The 20,022-nt window shown below is 41.9% G+C and overlaps 1 pseudogene; it reads left to right on the top strand.

Annotated features, from left to right (window-relative positions):
* Nucleotides 1-20,022, top strand: part of LOC146003402 (NADH-ubiquinone oxidoreductase chain 1-like) — an 89,849-nt pseudogene that overhangs the window by 14,792 nt on the left and 55,035 nt on the right.

Genomic DNA, 20,022 nt, shown 5'->3' with positions numbered 1-20,022 from the left:
AAAGTATTTTCATAGAACTTTAAATGTTGATAAAGTTTTATCGCTCCTGGAACGGTTTCTTATCGTTCAAACCATTTTGAAGCACGCTGTATTATTTCGTCATAGTATCGTCAACATTCATTATAGGAGGTTCTTCTTATAAATATGTTTGAAATTTTTGTTTCTAGCGTTTAGAGCTATTCTTTTCTAAATAATTTATGATAGCAATATGATTGGACATGTAGTAATAATAAATTTTCTTTATTAAGCTGGCGAGGTTCTGTTCTGCCACCTAACCCTTGTCATTTGTCAATTACCTTCATATGAATGTAATGATTAAATATAGTTTTTTAAGTTGTTCGAAAATCAAATGTGCATTTAAAAAAGTACTAGCATGTGTAAAATTATAAATATTTTTTGCTAAATAATAACAATGGACCACATATCATGCGGAATGACACGAAACACTGATCTGTTTTGCAGTACATATGGAGGCCGTAAATTAATTTGGGTGACTGCCCCCAGTCTGATACGTGGAAATCTCTTGGCCAGAGCGAAACTAGACTTTGGCGCTTTCCGTGCTTGATATATTATTTATTTCCCTCTTCTCTGGGAAATTTACAATGTTTCTCTATATGGAGTATGTTGAGTGTAAATACGTATTATGGATTACAGAAAACAGTGGGTGGCATTTATAAAGGAAAATATTTCAAAAATTATGTGTGCTTTAATTGATTAATTCGGTTCATTATACCTCGCTTTTCTGTCACCTTTGGCTAATCGCGAAGATTTATTGATTGATTGAGTTGGTCTTTGAAGTCCACTTTATGCACAGTAAGGCTAATCGGTACTGGACCTACAGTTTAAAGTGGGATACAAACACTTTATACCCTCACCGGGTATCGAACCGGTGACCCCTTCATTTCAAGACGACGACGTCGCGAAGATAAGAATGAGAGATGATATGATGAAATTGGTGAAGGGACACGCCTGATTCGAACCCAGCCCAAGTACCTCTTGGCGTCGTAGCGCGGAAGCTGACTGTAAGCTTTAAATGTAACGAACTTCGAAATATTGTGTAATATACTAATATTATTACTTAATATTGAGAATTTTTTGTGTCTCGTAATACTTCATTTTATAACTTTTTCCTAATTTTCAAACTCATTTAGGCATGCTATTATTATTCATTACTTGGTATCTTTCATTATGAACAATTATGTACAAAATCTGTTTTCAAGGAATACAATAAACTTGTTGCTTGCATTCGGTGTGACTCCCGGAGAGGCTGTGGCTTTGTCCTTAACAGGCTCAAGCATCTCGAGCAAAGAAATAAATTTCATTCCTAACAGGGATGAATATTATTAATACCTTACCTTATGAAACGTAGTAATCAATTTGAAGTAACAATTAGGTTCTTAAACCCTATATTGGGATATTAATTTACAATTATCTCCTCAATTTCATCTCAGAAGAAAGAACTGATTTTGCTCGAAAAATAAAGAAAACACATTTTGTAATATTTATTCTCATTCGCGTCTATTGAAATATTCAGAAAGGCACGAACTATATAATTATATAATATATATTATATATATAAAACTATAACAAACAATCCTTGCGATAAGTGAAACTCCTACTTCCGGGTTTTAATAAAATATTTTTTAAATTTTATAAACACTTAAGAGACCAAATTAGGAAAAAAAATCTACTAATTTATGCAGATGAGAAAAGTGTGCAATATCGAAATGCCCACAGACGTTCTTATATATATATATATATATATACAGGGTGGCTCAATAAGTCACTTAACACCCTTAGTACAAGGCCACTGCGGCATGGAATTTGAAATTGGCGATGACCAATCATTGCCTGGCTAAGGGGGAACCACATTGACGACACCCACACGGTCGGCGGCCATCTTGATGTCCGCCATCTTGAATTCAACTTCAGAATTTTAAATGGGAAGGGGGTCGTGCGACATATCAAAATGGGCTAGAATTTCACGAGAAATGCAATGGTGGAGGTTTTTTTGACGTATCTTTAACCAGTAAAAAGTTATGACTGAATTCTTGTACCAATTAGCTCCTTTTCGAGGTGTTAGAAAAATGCCTTAAAATTTGTTTTGCGCATCGGTAATGCATCGAGATCAAAGTGACGTCTAGGGAGAGACGTTCGCATGCCATTGCACATTATTTTAATCGGATACATCCATGAAGAGCTGCTCATTATGAATGGTTGTCGCGAACAATTTACAGTGTGACGCTTCCATTGAATTAAAAGTCCTTCACAGTGACAAGGCTAATGTTTATGTTCAGAAGGAAGTTTATAAACAGAATATTCGATGCTTTTTATCTGATAACCCATTTTTTACAGATCAAAGCTGAATGGTTAGTGTTGGTAAGTTAATGGTGTGACGTGCTGTGTGGAACACGATTGGTTAGTCAATTTTTCATCAACGGAACCTTAAATGCTTAGGGCTACTTGGATTTGTTAAATAAACAGTTTTTTTCATCCTTGCTTATGGAAGAAGGTATTTTTTACAGAGTTTTTTCAATAGGGAAGAACACCAGAACACTTATGGGAACGTTATGAACCAGTTTTTGTCCAAAGTTAGTTATCAGATGACAAGGGTCACATATTCTGTTTATGAACTTCCTTCTGAACATAAACATTAGCCTTGTCACTGTGAAGAACTTTTAATTCAATGGAAGCGTCACACTGTAAATTGTTCGCGACAACCATTCATAATGAGCAGCTCTTCATGGATGTATCCGATTAATATAATGTGCAATGGCATGCAAACGTCTCTCCCTAGACGTCACTTTGATCTCGATGCATTACCGATGCGCTAAACAAATTTTAAGGCATTTTTCTAACACCTCGAAAAGGAGCTAATTGGTACAAGAATTCAGTCATAACTTTTTACTGGTTAAAGATACGTCGAAAAAACCTCCACCATTACATTTCTCGTGAAATTCTAGCCCATTTTGATATTTCGCACGACCCCCTTCCCATTTAAAATTCTGAAGTTGAATTCAAGATGGCGGACATCAAGATGGCCGCCGACCGTGTGGGTGTCGTCAATGTGGTTCCCCCTTGGCCTGATAACGATTGGTCGTCACCATTTCCATGTTGCGCGCTGCAGTGGCCTTGTACCGGGGGTGTTAAGTGACTTATTGAGCCACCCTGTATATATATATATATATATATATATATATATATATATATATATTCATAAAGAGAACTGTGTAAAAACAAATGCAGCTCTAACCTTTGTTGCTTTCAACTGCATGCATTCCACTGTGTATGAATTTACAGCTACCTTTTCATCTTTACGGTACGAAATATCCGTATCTCAGAGACACACACTAATGTTACCGCTTCCATATAATTAATTTCATTCATCATTTGTCTGTTTTACGACCCGCTCCATGTAGGACTGCCTTGACGGGGCGAGGGGCCTTAGTAGGGAGGCCATTTTCATCTCATCATTTCACTCATTCTTCACATCCATATCTCACGTTTTCACTATTCCATCACGTCATTCATCTCCATATCTTTGACCTCGCTATAACTAAGTGTCCTGCTAGAGGAGACAACCTCGATAAAAAAACCTATCCCAAGGTGTTAGTTGCACATGCCGATGGGACAGTGTTGGCTGCAGGGGTAGGTGCAGTCGCGAACGTGGCCTCGGTGATTTCGGTTTGGTCCTCAAGTAGCCTTCATTTTTGGGGGTAGGCCTTCCTCGGCATAGAGGGCATGTCGAGGCGACAATTTATGGACCCTCCTATAAAAAATAATTTTTATATGGGTACAAAAAACATCTCAAACTGGGGAAAACCCCCAAAACGAGCGCGGCCTTCGATCCCGCTTCAATTGTTGGAAAGACAAGTAACGTGCCACGTTATCTTGTAATTAGTATTATTCAGAAGACCGATAGTAACGATGAATCTGCAACAACCAAGAAACATGGAGATGCTACACTGAAGGACTTGTCACCGTTTCTTATCAAGAAACAGCTAGACTACGCCGCTGGTTCAGACGTATCAGAAATAAAAAAGCTGAGAAACGGGAGTCTACTCATCCAGACCAGCACAGATCACCAGACCAACAACCTTTTAAAGCTAAGATCTTTGGGCGACTTACCTGTTAATGTTGAACCCCATCGTCAACTTAACAGTAGTAAAGGTGTGATTCGCCACTGGGATCTGCTAAATGCTGATAAGATTTTTGAAGCACTCTCAGACCAACATGTCACCGCAGTGCAGCGAATAAAGACGCGAAAGTCCGGAGAACTTGTTCCAACTGCTTCACTTATACTGACCTTTCAAACTACCACTCTCCCAGATAGGGTACGGGCTGGATATTTGAGACTGAAAGTCCGGCCGTACATCCCTAACCCGATGCGGTGTTTCAAATGCCAGCACTTTGGACACACTCAGCCTTCCTGCAAGGCCACTACCGCCCTTTGTGGTATGTGTAGTAAGCCTGATCATGGGACCGAACCTTGTTCTTCTGGTCCCAAATGCATTAATTGCACCCAGTCTGGTCACCCAGTCTGGCATCGTGACTGCCCCTCTTTCCAACAAGAGAAGAAAATCAGAGAGTTGGTCATCACAGAGAAAATTTCCGCTGGTGAAGCAAAACAACGTCTCCGTGAAAATATACGCACCACTTTACCTGTGCCATTCGGTACAGTTGCTGCAGCTGCTCTTACCCGTCGCAGTGTAGGTGTACAAACCAGCGACGTGTCCCCTCAAACAACAACGCTTCCCGTAGTAGCTCTCCCTGCTTCGATGAAACCAGCAACCACGCCTCGCTCCACAGAGAAGATCAAGCAGGTACATACGAAGGAATATTTTCTCAAGTCCAGTAGCTCTCCAATCAGGGCGGCATCGACCACCCTGAGACTTAAAGCGCAGCTGAAAGCTGCCCGGCGGGCGCTAAAAGCACCCGCCCCCACTCCCCCTTCTTCATTCCCTTCGCCCTCTGTGTCGTTACCCGAGGACATGATACAGGACGAAGCCGCGGATGAAGAATTTATCAAGGTGACAGGGCCTAGAAATAGAGTACGCCTTAAAAGGTAACTATCATACCTACAGTTATGGCTTATTGTCTCCAATGGAACCTTAACGATTTCCGTACGCATCTCGAGGAACTGCAAATCTTAATATCTGAATTTGACCCTGCCATCATATGTCTCCAAGACACACATTTTCGTCCAAATGAATCAGTGATTCTGAACGGATACACGCTTTACCTCACCGACAAGCTTCCTGAGGGTCGTCGTGCACACGGTGGTGTTGCAATCGGTGTTCGAGATATCATCCACTGAACGCCAATCTTTCTCACCACCACCCCCCCCCCCTCAAGCTGTCGCCGTGCGGGTCCATCTACCACAGCCAATATCTGTGTGCTGTGTTTACATCACAAGGGAGGAGCGATTCTCTCTTGAGGACCTCCTTTCTATATTCGAACAACTTCCGTCTTCTGTAGTTCTTTTGGGCAATTTTAATTCCTACCATCGTTTGTGGGGCTCCGTTCGTACAGAGCCCCGGGATCAAATTGTAGATCAATTCCGTAAGGAATCAGCTTTAACGTAGCTGAATGATGAGACTCCCACATATTTCAGTCCATCCTCAGGCACACACTCTGCTTTGGACTTGTCCTTCTGCAGTCCCAGTCTTGCTCCTACCACATCTTGGAGTCTTCACCCTGATCTCTGTGGGAGTGATCACTTCCCACTCATTCTTACTTTCGAACATCTTCAGCACTCACATGAACAACACCTTTACTGGCATCTCAGTCGAGCCGACTGGGGTGCCTTCGAGCGTGCAGTGGACCTTGAAGTCAATCTTGCGTCGACTTTGCCAGCCATCGACGCCTTAGATATCGTTGTGTCACGAGTGCATGATGCTGCACGCACCTCCATTCCACATCCCAGTGGACCTGCGAGGCGACGCCCAGTCCCCTGGTGGACTGCGGAGATCAGTGCAGCCATCAAGGACCGCAATCATGTCCTAGATCGATTCAATAGGAACCACACTGCCACAAACCTCGAGCAGTTCCGCATTAAACGTGTCCATGCCCGTCGGCTCATTCGAGCCAGTAAGAAGGCGTGCTGGGTCCAATACGTGTCTTCTCTGATGAAGACGTCTTCGTCTAAAACCGTTTGGACCAAAGTACGTCGCATCCAGGGGGGTGCAACTACTCCTTTGAGTGCTCTGGAGCACGATGGGAAGCTGTACACAGATTCCGGAGACATAGCTAATATCTTGGCCACACAGTTTTCTGATGCGTCTAGCTCGGAAAATTATGAACCACGTTTCCGCCGTGAGAAGGACCGTCAGGAACGACGCCCTCTAGTTTTTCGAAGTCATAACACTGAGCCATACAACTCTCCTTTCACTGAATGGGCCAGGAGTGGACAAGATCCACTATGAGATGCTTCCTCATCTGCCCATTGAAGCAAAAGATTTCCTTCTGGCGGTATTCAACAGGCTTTGGTTGGAGGACTCTTTTCCTACCTCCTGGAAAGAAGCAATTATCGTTCCCATCCTGAAACCAGGTAAACAACGCACCATAGCCTCGAGTTATAGGCCTATTGCCTTAACTAGCTATATTTGCAAGTTGATGGAAAGTATGATCAACAAGCGCCTCATCTGGTTTTTGGAGGAAAGCTGTTTGATAAGCAATTTTCAATGTGGTTTTCGCTCCAACCGTTCCACACTGGACCATCTGATTCAGCTGGAAACACACATTCAGGACGCATTCCTCAACAAGGAATATTTAGTTGCAGTTTTCTTTGACCTCCAAAAAGCATATGGCGCTTTGGCATCATAAAGCAGCTCCATTCTTGGGGCGTCCGTGGGCATATGGCGTACTTTATTCAAAACTTTTTATCTGATCGTTTTTTTTCCGCGTACGTGTTGGGAACTTCTTTTCGGATTTTCAGGAACAAGAAAACGGTGTCTCGCAGGGCAGCGTACTTAGTGTGACTCTGTTTGCCATAGCAATGAACAGTGTTATGGCAAGCATTGTTGCCCCTGTACACGGTCTTCTGTATGTAGACGACCTCACGATCTTTTGTCGCTCACGGAATCTCGAGTCAGCTTCTCGTGAACTCCAACTGACGATAAACCGTTTGGTTGAGTGGTCCTCCCAAACAGGTTTCACCTTCTCATCCGAGAAATCCGTGTGTGTCCACTTTTGTCGTCAGCGCATATGTCATTTAGATCCTGACCTGTACATGGGGAAATCTCCCCTGCACTTCGTGAATGAGGTCCGCTTCCTGGAACTCATTTTCGATAAGAAATTAACATGGCTACCTCACCTTCACCAGTTAAAGTTATCTTGTCTTCGAGTTCTCAACCTTTTACGCGTTTTATCTCATACTTCTTGGGGTGCTGATAGGACGGTACTGCTTCGCCTGTACCGTGCACTCATCAGGTCGAAGCTCGATTATGGATGTGTTGTGTATTCTTCTGCCCGCTCGTCTAGACTTCGCATCCTAAACACCGTCCACCATGCTGGTATACGTGTGTGCCCTGGTACCTTTCGTACTAGTCCAGTCGCCAGATTGTACGTAGAGGCATCTGAGTCGTTGCTGTCTCTGCGAAGATAGCGGTTGGTAGTGAACTACTTCCTCCATCTTCGCTCGATGCCTTCACATCCTTCATTTCACACCATCTCAGACGAGAGTAGGCTGGCAAGGTATCGGCTCCGCCCTATTGTCACTAGACTATTTGGTGTTCGTGCAGACGAGATCCTGTCAGCACTTTGTGTTGACAGTGATCTTCCTGGCGTCTCTCCACTCATTCCGCCTCTCCCGACCTGGGACTTTCCTGCACCTTCAATCGATTTCTCTCTGACTGCCCTTCCAAAGGCAGAAACACCAATGGTTGTATACCAGCAACAGTTTCTAGAACTTCGTGCGAAGCACCCCAATTTTAATGTGTTTTACACGGATGGGTCCAAGACAGTTGATTTGGTTGGTTGCGCCTTTGTCCTAATTCTTTGAGTTTCAAGATCATAACTAATACTACTCAGACTAAATTTAAGTTCCAGTTACTCGCTACATCCTGCCTGTTCCATCTATACAGCAGAGTTGAACGCCATTCTAAAGGCACTGGACTTTGCAGACGTCAATGGGCTGAATAAAGTCCTTGTGTGCTGCGATTCGACCAGCGTGTTGTAGTCTCTGGATTCGCCGTATTCCCGGCATCCGGTAGCGCAACGCATATTCAAACGGCTTGTGTCCTTATCTGCCAGCGCGGACGTACACTTCTGTTGGGTCCCTAGCCACGTGGGCATCCAGGGGAACGAAGCAGCTGATGCTGCCGCCAAGTCTGCTGATGCAGATGGCGACGTTCTCGTCCACCTTTTGCCAGCTAGCAACCTGCAGAATGTGTTCCGTTGTTGCCTTATTGCCACGTGGCAGGTCGAGTGGGATGCGGAAACGGGGAACAAGCTTCTCGCTGTTAAGCCCACCATAGGTGCTTGGCGTTCCTCGTCCCGTCCCTCTCGACGAGAAGAAGTTATTCTTACCTGCATCCGTCTAGGACACAGCCGTCTAACGCATGGTCACTTGCTGCAAGGGCTGGAAACTCCGTTGTGTCGTGTTTGTCATGTTGTTTTAAGCATGCGACACATTCTCATGCTTACCTCCGTCAGACGTTTAACCTTTACGGCTGTTTGTCATCCGTCTTGGGTGATGACAGCAGTATTTTATCAAATGTTTTTAGTTTTTTGCGAAGAGCTGGACTCTTCCACCGTCTGTAAGGAGGCTTTTAGTTTGTTTCTTCTGACTTTTTAACGTGTTTTGTTTGTCTCGTGCAGGTCTTTTTACAACCTTGCACTTTCAGTTTTTCCCAAGGGGCTATTTACACCCCCTTTTTTTAAGTTTTCACTCAGAATTTTAGATAAGGGGATATTTCCCCGTATACATAGAATGGTGCGACGCACCATGAAATGTTAAATCAATCCAATCCAATCTGTTTTACGAAATAATATCTTGAAACAAAATAATCCATAATACTTCGTTACATAGCCTAGGCACAGTCTTCTGCACTGATGTGCGAGCCGAGAACAATATGCACAGCCGCGTCATCCTAGGTGTGACGTCACTGCTACGGTAGCCAATAATACGGCAGAAAATGCTTCGCTATGTAGAGTAGAACCACGTGCTCGTTGGACTGAGCATTCGCTCAGTCTGAGCCGTAGAAATAGACTTTGGCGCTTTCCGTGCTTGATACAAATGTCATTCTCGTGGATTAAACTGCTACTACTGCAACAACAGATCTCTTCGTTCCCTTACACACCAAATGTGCAGTTGTCATTATTTATTTCCCTTTTCTCTGGGTGATTTACAATGCGTTTCTGTATGTAGTCTATTGAGGGTAATTATTATGGGTTAGAGAATACCGTGAATGATATTTCTAAAGAAAATATTTTAAAAATTACGTGGACCTTAATTGATTCATTTTGTTTATTTTACTTAGCTTTTCTGTCCCTTTTGGCTAATCGCGAAGATGATGAAAATGAGTGATGATATGATGAAATTGGTGAAGGGACACTCACAGAAAACACCTAAGTTCAAGCTTAATTCGAACCCCGGACCTCTGGCGTCGTAGCGCGGTGTGACAACCACTCCGCCACGAAGGTCGGTTGTGTGCTTGAAATAAAACGCACTAAGAAATATCGGATAATATAATAACATTATTAATTAACACTGAGAATATATTTATGTCTAGTAATACTTCATAACAGTTCTCAAATTTTCGAACTCCTCTATCCATGTTATCATTTGTCGTTACTTGGTATCTTGTCTACGACATTATTATGAATAATTATGCACAAAAACTCTTTTCAAAAAACACTGCCTTTCAGTCGCCCACCCCCTCCCCTTCAGTAGCTGAGGTATTGTCATCAACAGACTCAAGCATCTCGAGCAAAGAAATAAATGTCCATACCTGCCAGGGATGAAATTATCCCTTACCTTATAAAACGTAATAATGAATTTTAAAATAATATATTCCATTCTGCTCTCAACCCTAATATTTCTCTGAGATTTCCAGAATGCTCATTATTTTTTCAGAGTACACCCCAACTCGATATTTATTTTACAATGATCTCCTCAATTTCCTCTCAGAAGAAAGAACTGATTTTGATCAAAAAATAAAGAATACACATTTTGTAATGCCTATTCTGATTCGATTCTATTGAAATATTGAGAAAAGAAGGACACGGACTGAAGCTAACAATCCTTGCGATAAGTGAAACTGCTACTTCGGGGTTTTAATGAAATGTTTGCAAAATTTTATAAACACTTAAGAGACCAAAAGGAGATAGAAATGTACTCATATATACCATATGTGTATGCTACAGATGTGAAAATTGTGCAATATCTAAATGCCCAAAGACGTTCTTATAATTTCTTTCATGAAGAGAAAGGAATGTGTGCACATTATATATAAACTGCTCGCCATTAAAAATGCAACACCCAGAAGGAGTAATCGGAATCGGACGAAATGTGCACAGTGTGTAGAGGAGAGGTGCAGAAGGAAATGATTAGGTGTTCAAGGCCGTCATGCGTCATGTGCGCCTGCCACGCCATCTGGTAAGTGGTACCTGTAGCAGGTCAGATAGGTGCAGAAGAGCAGTGAAAGTGCATGGTCGCGAGTGTAGTGTGTTAAAATCGGTCAGCAATGCCACGTCGTCGAATACGGCAGCGATTCCAGCAGGTTTTCCAGTTCGATCGCGGCCGAATTGTTGCATACCGTGAATGCGGATTATCCTACCGTGAGATCGGTGCCCGTGTAGGACGGAATGCATCCACAGTGATCCGTGTATGGAACCAGTGGGTCCAGGAAGGCACTGTAGATCGACGTAGAGGTTCACAACGTCCGCGTCGGACGACGGAACGAGAGGACAGACGTCTGATACGCATGGCCCTTACAGACAGAACGGCCACGTCAACGAGGATTGCTCATGGAGTACGGGATGTTTTACAACGTCCAGTGTCCCCACGAACCGTGCTTCGTCGTTTGGCGAACCGGGGATTTTTTCCCGGCGCCCACTGTTGCGGATTCCTCTGACGCTAGAGCATAGGCGTTTGCGTCTGAGATGGTGCCAAGACCGTCGTGCATGGATGGCGGAGTGGAATGCTGTAGTGTTCTCTGATGAATCCCGCTTCTGTATACAACATCATGATGGACGTACACGCGTGTGGCGGCACCGTGGCACTAGGCTTCATGACGCCTGCATCATGCATCATCACACAGGGCCTTCATTGGGTATCATGGTATGGGGTGCCATCGCCATAGGTGTTCGTTCGCGCCCCGTACGCATTCAAGGGACATTGAACAGCCAACGGTACATCACACAGGTTCTCACCCCTGTTGCTGTCCCATTAATCCATGCACTGCATAATGCCACTTTTCAACAGGATAACGCGCGCCCCCATGTTGCAAGAAATGTCCTCGCATTTATGGAAGCTAACCACGTGCCCCTGCTTCCTTGGTCAGCACGTTCGCCGGATATGTCGCCAATTGAACATGTCTGGTCCATGGTGGGTCGCCGTCTGGCCCAACTCGGATTTCCGGCACGTAATGTTGAAGACCTCTGGCACCGTGTGGAAACCGCTTGGGACGCCATACCGCAAGCAGACATCGATAGACTCATTCTGTCCATGCCTCGCCGTGTTGCAGCAGTTATTGCCGCCCGTGGAGGCTGTACACGCTACTAGCTCCTTGGGGTTATGCAACCATGTTCTACGTGTCACATGTCACACCACCGAGCTCTAACTGTAATCATTTTCTTATCTTATTATGAACTACATATTTGCCAAGTTTCGTGTTTCTGTCTCATTTCCTTCTGGGTGTTGCAATTTTAATGGCGAGCAGTGTATATGCAACGGGTAACTTGATTTTGTCTTCAACAGCATGTATTTATCTCTGCATGAATTTATAGCTTCCTTTTCATCTTTACGGTACGAAATATACGATACACACGGTAATGTTAGCACTTCCATTAATTGCATTCGTCATTTGTCTGTTTTACGAAAAAATAAATTTAAAAAGAAATAATCTGTAAGGTAGGCTAGTCTAACGGTCGGATTGACCATTCCTGGTTTTGGTATATTGTAATAATTAATTGCTGGCCAGCTACAAGGTGTAGGGTTAAGTAATATGTTTCCGTGAGTGTACTTTTATGTTATTATTGCATGTAAGTGTATGAGCTTATTGGATTGTGCTTTGCTGGAAGTTAGATTCCCCTGTTTTTACCTCTCCGGTTGGGGGAGCTAGCTGTCTTTCAAAAGACCGTTGCAGTGGAATTTTCCAACGCTACGGGGTCCACGTCCAAGGACGTTTACCCCGACTATAAAAAAGGCCAGTGGGCTTTAGCAGAAAAACAGTGTTTCCCCATTGATCGACGAAAGTGGAACGTCTCCTCAAGTCTAGTCCACTTATGGAGGCTAGACTGGATGTAATAATGTAGCTGTCCCAAGTCCCCTTTTAGAAAAAGCTTTGATTATATGGATATCTCCGTATTGATTAATTGATGCCCAAAAGAAAGAGTGAAGGATTAAGGAAACGCATTTGTAATGAACGGAATATCATTTAAGCTGACGATAGGCCCGCAGAGATAGTTATGCTAACTCTGCGGTAAAGGAAGTGCCGATGGTTATGCCATAGGTGCGAAATTATATTGAATTAGAGATTTGGTAATTTGGTATATGCAAGACACACATGGAAATGCTATGTAAAATATGTATATATTAAACTACGTATAATAAACCAATATATCCTACTAGAATGTTATGATTTAAAGAACTACGGTACTGTCCATTTAACCAGATGTATATTCACTTTCTGTACATGTGTAAACGAACCAGGGACATACAAATATAAATTGTTATGTGAAACCCCCCCCCCCCTTTTGTAATTCCGGTGCAAATATAATCTGCTCGCTTGGCACCCCGGGTGAGGTGAAAGGAGAGATTGAGGGATTAAAGTGGGAGGTAATCCAGAGGGCCGGAAAGAAACGAGGGATGGGGGGGCCGAACTTTCAATGTTAGCACTTCCATTAATTGCATTCGTCATTTGTCTGTTTTACGAAAAAATATCTTGAAAAAAAATAATCTGTAAGGTAGGCTTGTCTTCTGCTCAGACGTGCGAGCCAAGGACAATACGCACAGCCGCGTCATCCTAGGTGCGACGTCATCACTACGGTAGCCAATAAGACGGCAGAAAATGCTTCGCTATGTAGAGTTTGCGAAATTGCGCGCGGAGAAACGTGTCATCCTCCATTTTGTCTAGCATGTTCACACAAAATTCAATAAGATTTTGTTTGTCAATCCCGAGAAGCGCTTGTACAAGTTCTAAGCGGTATGGCTTGTACAGTCACAGACACTGCCGGCTTGTAACGATTCCATTGAAAGTCAATGTATTTATTACAAGCCGGCAGTGTCCGTGACTGTACAGTAAACGGCATCTCAAAACTCGCCATACAGTTGGTTGAGGTATTCCAAGTTTTCTGCTAGCTGCATTGGTTGACTTTATAGGACTGCGCACATAACTGTCTTCAATTCGTCTCACGTCCTCCTCTGACACACGCGGTCGGCCCGTGCTTTTTGCTTTGCAGAGACATCCAGTTCGTTGAAATTGGTTAAACCAACGGCATATGCTCTTCCTGGTTGGCGGTTCTATGCCGAATCGGAGACAGAATGCCCGCTGCACTGCAGTTGCCGACTTAGTTTTTCCAAACTCAAGAACGCAGAAAACCTTATGCTGCAAATTGGCCGTTTTACTGGGAACTGAACTGAAGCGTGCTTGATGGCGTGAGCACGCGCACTCGAGCGGTTGGTAACGCAACTGCGCTCTAGCGGCAGTATTCGAAACTTTAGACCTTCCTCTCTCTATTGTATGTATATTATTCATATTCAATGTATATTCAAGAAAATAAATATACATGAATGAAAGTGAGTCCATCATTTTGAATAGCCTGTACAATTATAATACAATACGATATTCTCATTACAAATGCCTGAAATTTTAATTCTAGAAGTAACACTGTCTTTATTTTTCGATACGCTAGCGTATCATTACTTATGTTTCTTTTCGAAACGGTGCAAATTATGCGTAGCTTATCGTTGCCACATTCCCATGGGGATCTTGCGATGGCGTTCAGTTGAGCAGTCAATATTCGCACACTCGAGTAGCTATATTATTGCCTACAAACTTCCAACCATAAATTATGCAATAATTACGGTACTACGTGGTTCATCTCCTGTGCGTGCCTAATCTTCAATAATAATTACTTTCCCTCTAAAATTTTGCCATATCTTAATCTATGTTCTGGCGTTTTGGGTAGGATGACACAGAACAATCAACACTATTTGTTGATGTAGTGTACATCATGAAGACCTTAGTTACAATTCTTTGTATCAGTATCAGTCCTCAATAGAACACACGCATTGTACACACAGACATAGAATAACAGAGTAAAATAACATGCAATCGAGATATTAGTGGTTGTTGGAAAGCGAGAGAATCCGGAGGGAAATCATCTAGCAACATATCACGAGTTACATGTTTCTCGTTCGGTTTGTAAATATTGCACAAGTTGATATGTATACATTGTGGAGAGAACAAGGAAGACATCATTAAAATCTATAATTTCCAAGCCATCCACCGTAACTAGGTCAGTCGTAACAAATAACATTCCTCTGCAAGATCAGCAGTGACGTAGGAAACGCACAACATTCCTAAATTCACTGCCGGGTCAGACGACTGAAATAAACACGTAAACAGTCGCCGAACCGGAAAGATTAATAAGCAAAACGCCGAATAAAAACCTAAGTAGTTTTCGAAAGGGGCAGTTCGTAAGAATCCAAGAACCACGAGGGCCTGCAAGCAAGACAGCGAGCGACGTAGGAGACACAACGCAACCACCGAGCAATACCATCGCCGCTCAGTCGCTGAGCATTCTGCATCCTGCCGGCCCGACTGCTTGCCGTCTCCCTCCCACACGCCTCACGGGACCAACGCTCCCTCATCATTCTTCACGCTGCGACTTTTACAGGAGCTTCAAGACCCGATCCCAGCCTGAGAATCACACCAGTTGATCACGCAGAAGTCATTTCTTGTAACACCAGCCGCCGGGTCGATGTCCATTGTTCGACCGCTCCATACGACCCACGACGTTCGATCGCCAGCGCCTGGTTAGCCCTACTCCTCGCCGGAACCATCATCGCCATACTGTCGGGGAAGCTGGTCGAATCTGCGAGTCCATCACCAAAGACTCTACAGACTGCCTGATCGAGAGGTGAGTTGTCTTTCGGCTTGATTTTCTCCACACCTTGTCACGGTGCTATCGAGAGAGATTGTAGGGGGACCGATGTACCATCTAACGCTCTTTCGTCTGACTTCAAGCAAGTGTTCACCCATCGATCACCGTCAGTAATCCAAAACCCGGTGAACGCGTCTATATAATTATTTATATATGATGCATGTGAGGCATACGTGAACAACAGTCTGTCCCAAAATTGCCCTCTTTCTAGACACTTCTAGAGCATCAGTGAACGAAACAGTTTGCCGAAGATGTGGTCTAAAATTTACAAGGTAATCTTCTCATTTATACAGGCTTAATTTGAAAGGGTATGCGTTTCTAGCTAAAATATTGAATTCTCTGTCCGTTTTGTTTCAAACATGAAACAAGATGTGGTCATCACAGCGCGCTACGACGACAGAGGTTTCGGGTTCAAATCCCGACCCGGGAATGGGTGTTCTTTTGACTGTTCCTTCATTAATATCACTGTACCATATCTCAGCCTCATGGTCGCGATTAGTCAAAAGTGGCAGAAAACCGACACTAAATACTCCCTCCGTCCCATAATTATAGTCCGGTACATTTATTTATGTTCTTTTGGATACTTGATCGGCAAATTTGTACTAATCCTTGATTAGTAACATTGTATGACTCATTCCCGTGTATAATTTTCTTCTTCTGTATACACCAATGTCACAGTTTGCCTATCGGACAATTATTATGGGACAACAAACAAAAGTGTACCGGACAATAATTATGGGACAGAGGGAGTAACAAAAATCAAATCAAATGAAACAAGGTGTAGTAAAAGTACTTAAGTGAGATTCAATTTAGACCAGCTATACATGAACATGTACGCAAGCGATCTGGGTGGGGATCCATGAAAAAAATATCCTCATCAACATGTTTCCTTTGTAGACGGACTGTCGACCAATCAGAGCACGTGAAATTGAAATCGACTATAGAACACGTATTGATTGCTTCTATTCTGTGCTGAAGAGAAAGTGAGGTGTGTGAGAAAGGATAGAAACAGTGAAACATTTTTGTCAGTATTTCTTTAATCAATGAATATGTAACGGCCTTGTCAATAATCCTGACAGTATGATGCATTTCTGATCATTTGTGGTTGACGACCAACCTTTATGTTAAGCCGGAAAGAAAAATATAAGCTGGAAGATGGGGTTATGGAAAAAGTATAATGTGATAATGAAGATATTAGTTTATTGCAAAAGGTAATATTATTGAATGCAACAATTTATAAGTTACATAAGTATTAAGTATTCTTCAGTATTTTTATGCGATTAACGGCGATTAATCTTAATATTTGTGAAAGCGCCTAGATTTCTTTAGATCGAGGAAGATAAAAATTGAAAACATATCTGAATTGTATTATTTGTGAAAGTGAAACACACATATTTTTCTCTGCACGGGTAGAGGTTAGTGTAATCAAAGTAGTTGTGGTTTCTTGCCGTGTTAAGGAAAACCTAAGAAATCCCATGATGTGAAATCAGCTAGGTTATGGCATTTGCACACGAGTCTAAAGATGCGTGTCAAATATGATAATAAATTAGATTCGACAAAGAACCTTAAAATATAATATCCTTCTGCGGTTATTTAAGTTGAACTTTACATAAATAAAATTTAAAAAAATATGTGTCTGTACAAATAATATTTAGTGTGTTTTTTGTAACAATATTCTGCCTTATCATCATCACACAATCTCTCTCTTGATGTCAGCGATTACATTTATAAGACCGAAAAAATATACCACAATTCTTTACAGTTTCTTCCATACAACTTACTTTGAAAAGAAAATTACTATCTTTGCTACGACTAATCTATTTATTCCTTTTTCGTTTTCCATGATTGTGTACGTGCAACTGCAGACCTTCAAGATTTACAATAAAAATTTCGTTCACCACCTTTGAATTTTCGATTGTGTAACATTGTTTCAATTATAATTCAATCGTGCACTGACCACTTAACCAACGTCATAAAGACATGTTATGAGTTCTGAATTACAGATGCATCCGGGACATTTGAGGCGATTATTGTGGAGGACTTCACACGAATTGACTCACTTAGAATTATTATTATTATTCGATTATTATGAACCATACCACCAACAAAACATTCAATATTTTTACAAGTTTTGTTTTTGGAAAAAATGCCTTTTTTATTTACAGATATGGACGGACATTCTTTCCTTCACCGAATTGTCTTCAAAATACCCCACACTGACACACATGAACCAAAACCCTACACTATGTACAGATTATATCTCCAATGCAAGGAGAGATGTAATTCTCACAAAAAGAAATATCTCCTACAAGAGATAGTTAATTACTGGTTCAATAACAATAGGCCAAAACATTTTATCACATTGCAATTATCAGAACAACCTTGTCACCGTACACAGTTTAAAATTATTAAGACTTTTTTCTTTCCAGATAAAACTCGTCATGAAGATCTACTTATACAACTGGATTTTCTTCCTCCAGCTTGTTCAGGCATTCGTGACAAACAATGAAGCTAATACCGAGACATTGCTTCAATGGTTGAGTTCAATGATTTCAGAAACGCTCCCAGGACAAAGTTGTGTGGTGTTCGGCCACAGCTCATCTCATTCCTTGCATGATGTAAGTATCTACGGCAAGTGGATCATCCCATCGATATCCGTTTCAAAGGAGACCAACATGGAATCAGTGTTTGCAAACGTAATGGATCAAGGATGCACGGTTTATATTCTTGAAACAGAAAATATAAATCAAGTGTTTCGATACGTCCACAGCAGCACAATAGCTTCAACTCAGAGAAAACAAAGAGTTTTTGTAATACTGTACAAGGGCACAGATAAGCAACTTGAAACGTTTTTTAAGGAAAGATGGGTAAAAACGTTTCCTTACATGCTTGTCTTACCTTTCAAAAACAGTTCATCTGCAATGGATAATTATTGCGCTATTGCCAACACGAGGCAAGAACCTTTAAAACTAAATAGCAGATATGACATACAAAATGTTATTAAGAACATGATTTCGCACAGAAAGACATTTTGGAATTTTGAAGGAAAAAAGCCAAAATTATTCATTATGCCATACTCACCTTTTGCAATTGAATTGAATGGATCATTTGAAGGGTTTGATTACAGAATAATGATGGAATTTTCCAGGCAGTACAATTTTACGTGGAATGTCGATTCCAAAGACGTTCCGTTCCTTTCGGAGGGGCTTGGGAAAATGCATCTTCTCCGAGTTTCATGGGACTGCTCAAAACTATGCAATATGAAACAGGAATCCCCGGATTAGTCTTGATTGAAGTAATCCGTCAGTATATGGATTTTACTATGCCATATACTCAAACCGGTATATCATTTCTCGTACCAAAACCTAAACAAGTCGATTATTTGTGGAAAATCCTTACACCTTTCGAATATTCCACTTGGATCTTACTTTGGATATTCTCATATTTTGTTTCTTTACTTTTATATGTCTTCAACGTTATTCAGCATAAAGTCACTACCTCTTGCAAGCAGGTACACGACAGAAGTTACACCCAAATTTTCTTGATGTCGATTTGCATTCTAGTAGGAGTTGGTGTTCAAGATGGGCCTCATTACTCTTTAAGACACTTAATTGTTTGGTCGATGATGACGTCAACTTTATTAATAACTGCTTATAATTCAAACCTTGTCTCCTTTCTCACGTTTCCAGTTATTGAAGATCCCATTGATACGGTGGAACAGTTGGCAGAGTCCGGTTTGCCATGGGGAACGAATGTACCAGAATGGACACTCCTTTTTGATGGGGTAGATGGATTAGCTTTCAAAATGATTTCTGTGAGACATCTCTTTATTGAAGACATGAAGCAGTTGAATACCTTAGCCGGAACTAGAAAAATGGTTATCATTTTGGAGAGGCTTCTTTCAGGGTTCCCTTGCGACATTGAATACCTTGATGAGAACGTGGTTGAAGAATTGCGTATGATGAAGGACAACGCATTCACAAATTACATCGGATTTACTTCCTTCAGAGGTTCCCCTTTTATTGAGATTTGCGATGAGTTTCTCCTTCGCCTTGGCGATTCAGGAATTGTAACTCATTGGGAGGAGGAGGTTGTTCGGACATATACCCAAAGGAGTTACTCGGTGATTTCTAATTCTGATGATCACACTCTTCGTCCATTAGAAGCTGGAGATCTCGCTGGGACTTTCCTAATTCTAGTAATCGGGATCTCTTTCTCTCTTCTAGCATACCTCAGAGAAATTGCAAAAAGAAAGAAATATGCATTTTCTCGATCATAACGGTTCATAAACCAGCAAGTTTTAGGTTGAACCTTTGAGTTCCAATTACATAAAGATCTTGTGTTTGTTTGTATTTTCACATTTTCCTGTTTTAATTGATTGTCACTATCTATATTACGTGTTTATAATTTTACAATTGATTTCTTTCCACATTCTTCAACCACTTGCCATCGTACTCCCATTGAGGTAGAACATTGTGTATCACTGGTATTAGAACATTACAGTCGGTGAAAGTACATTTGATGTACTGAATCACATTGTTGTTGATTTGGTGTTTTAAATCCACTTTATGCACAGTAAGGCTAATCGGGACTCTGACCTACAGTTTAAAGTAGGATCCGAACAACTTGTGCCTTCGCCGGGTATCGAACCCAGCCCCCTTGATTACAAGGCGACGACGCTACCACTGC

This window comes from Lepisma saccharinum, chromosome 20 (genome assembly GCF_977018435.1).
Source record: "Lepisma saccharinum chromosome 20, izLepSacc3.1, whole genome shotgun sequence".
NCBI lineage: Eukaryota > Metazoa > Arthropoda > Insecta > Zygentoma > Lepismatidae > Lepisma > Lepisma saccharinum.
The sequence above is the reverse complement of the archived record's forward strand: the minus strand, read 5'-3'. Positions and strand labels throughout refer to the sequence as shown.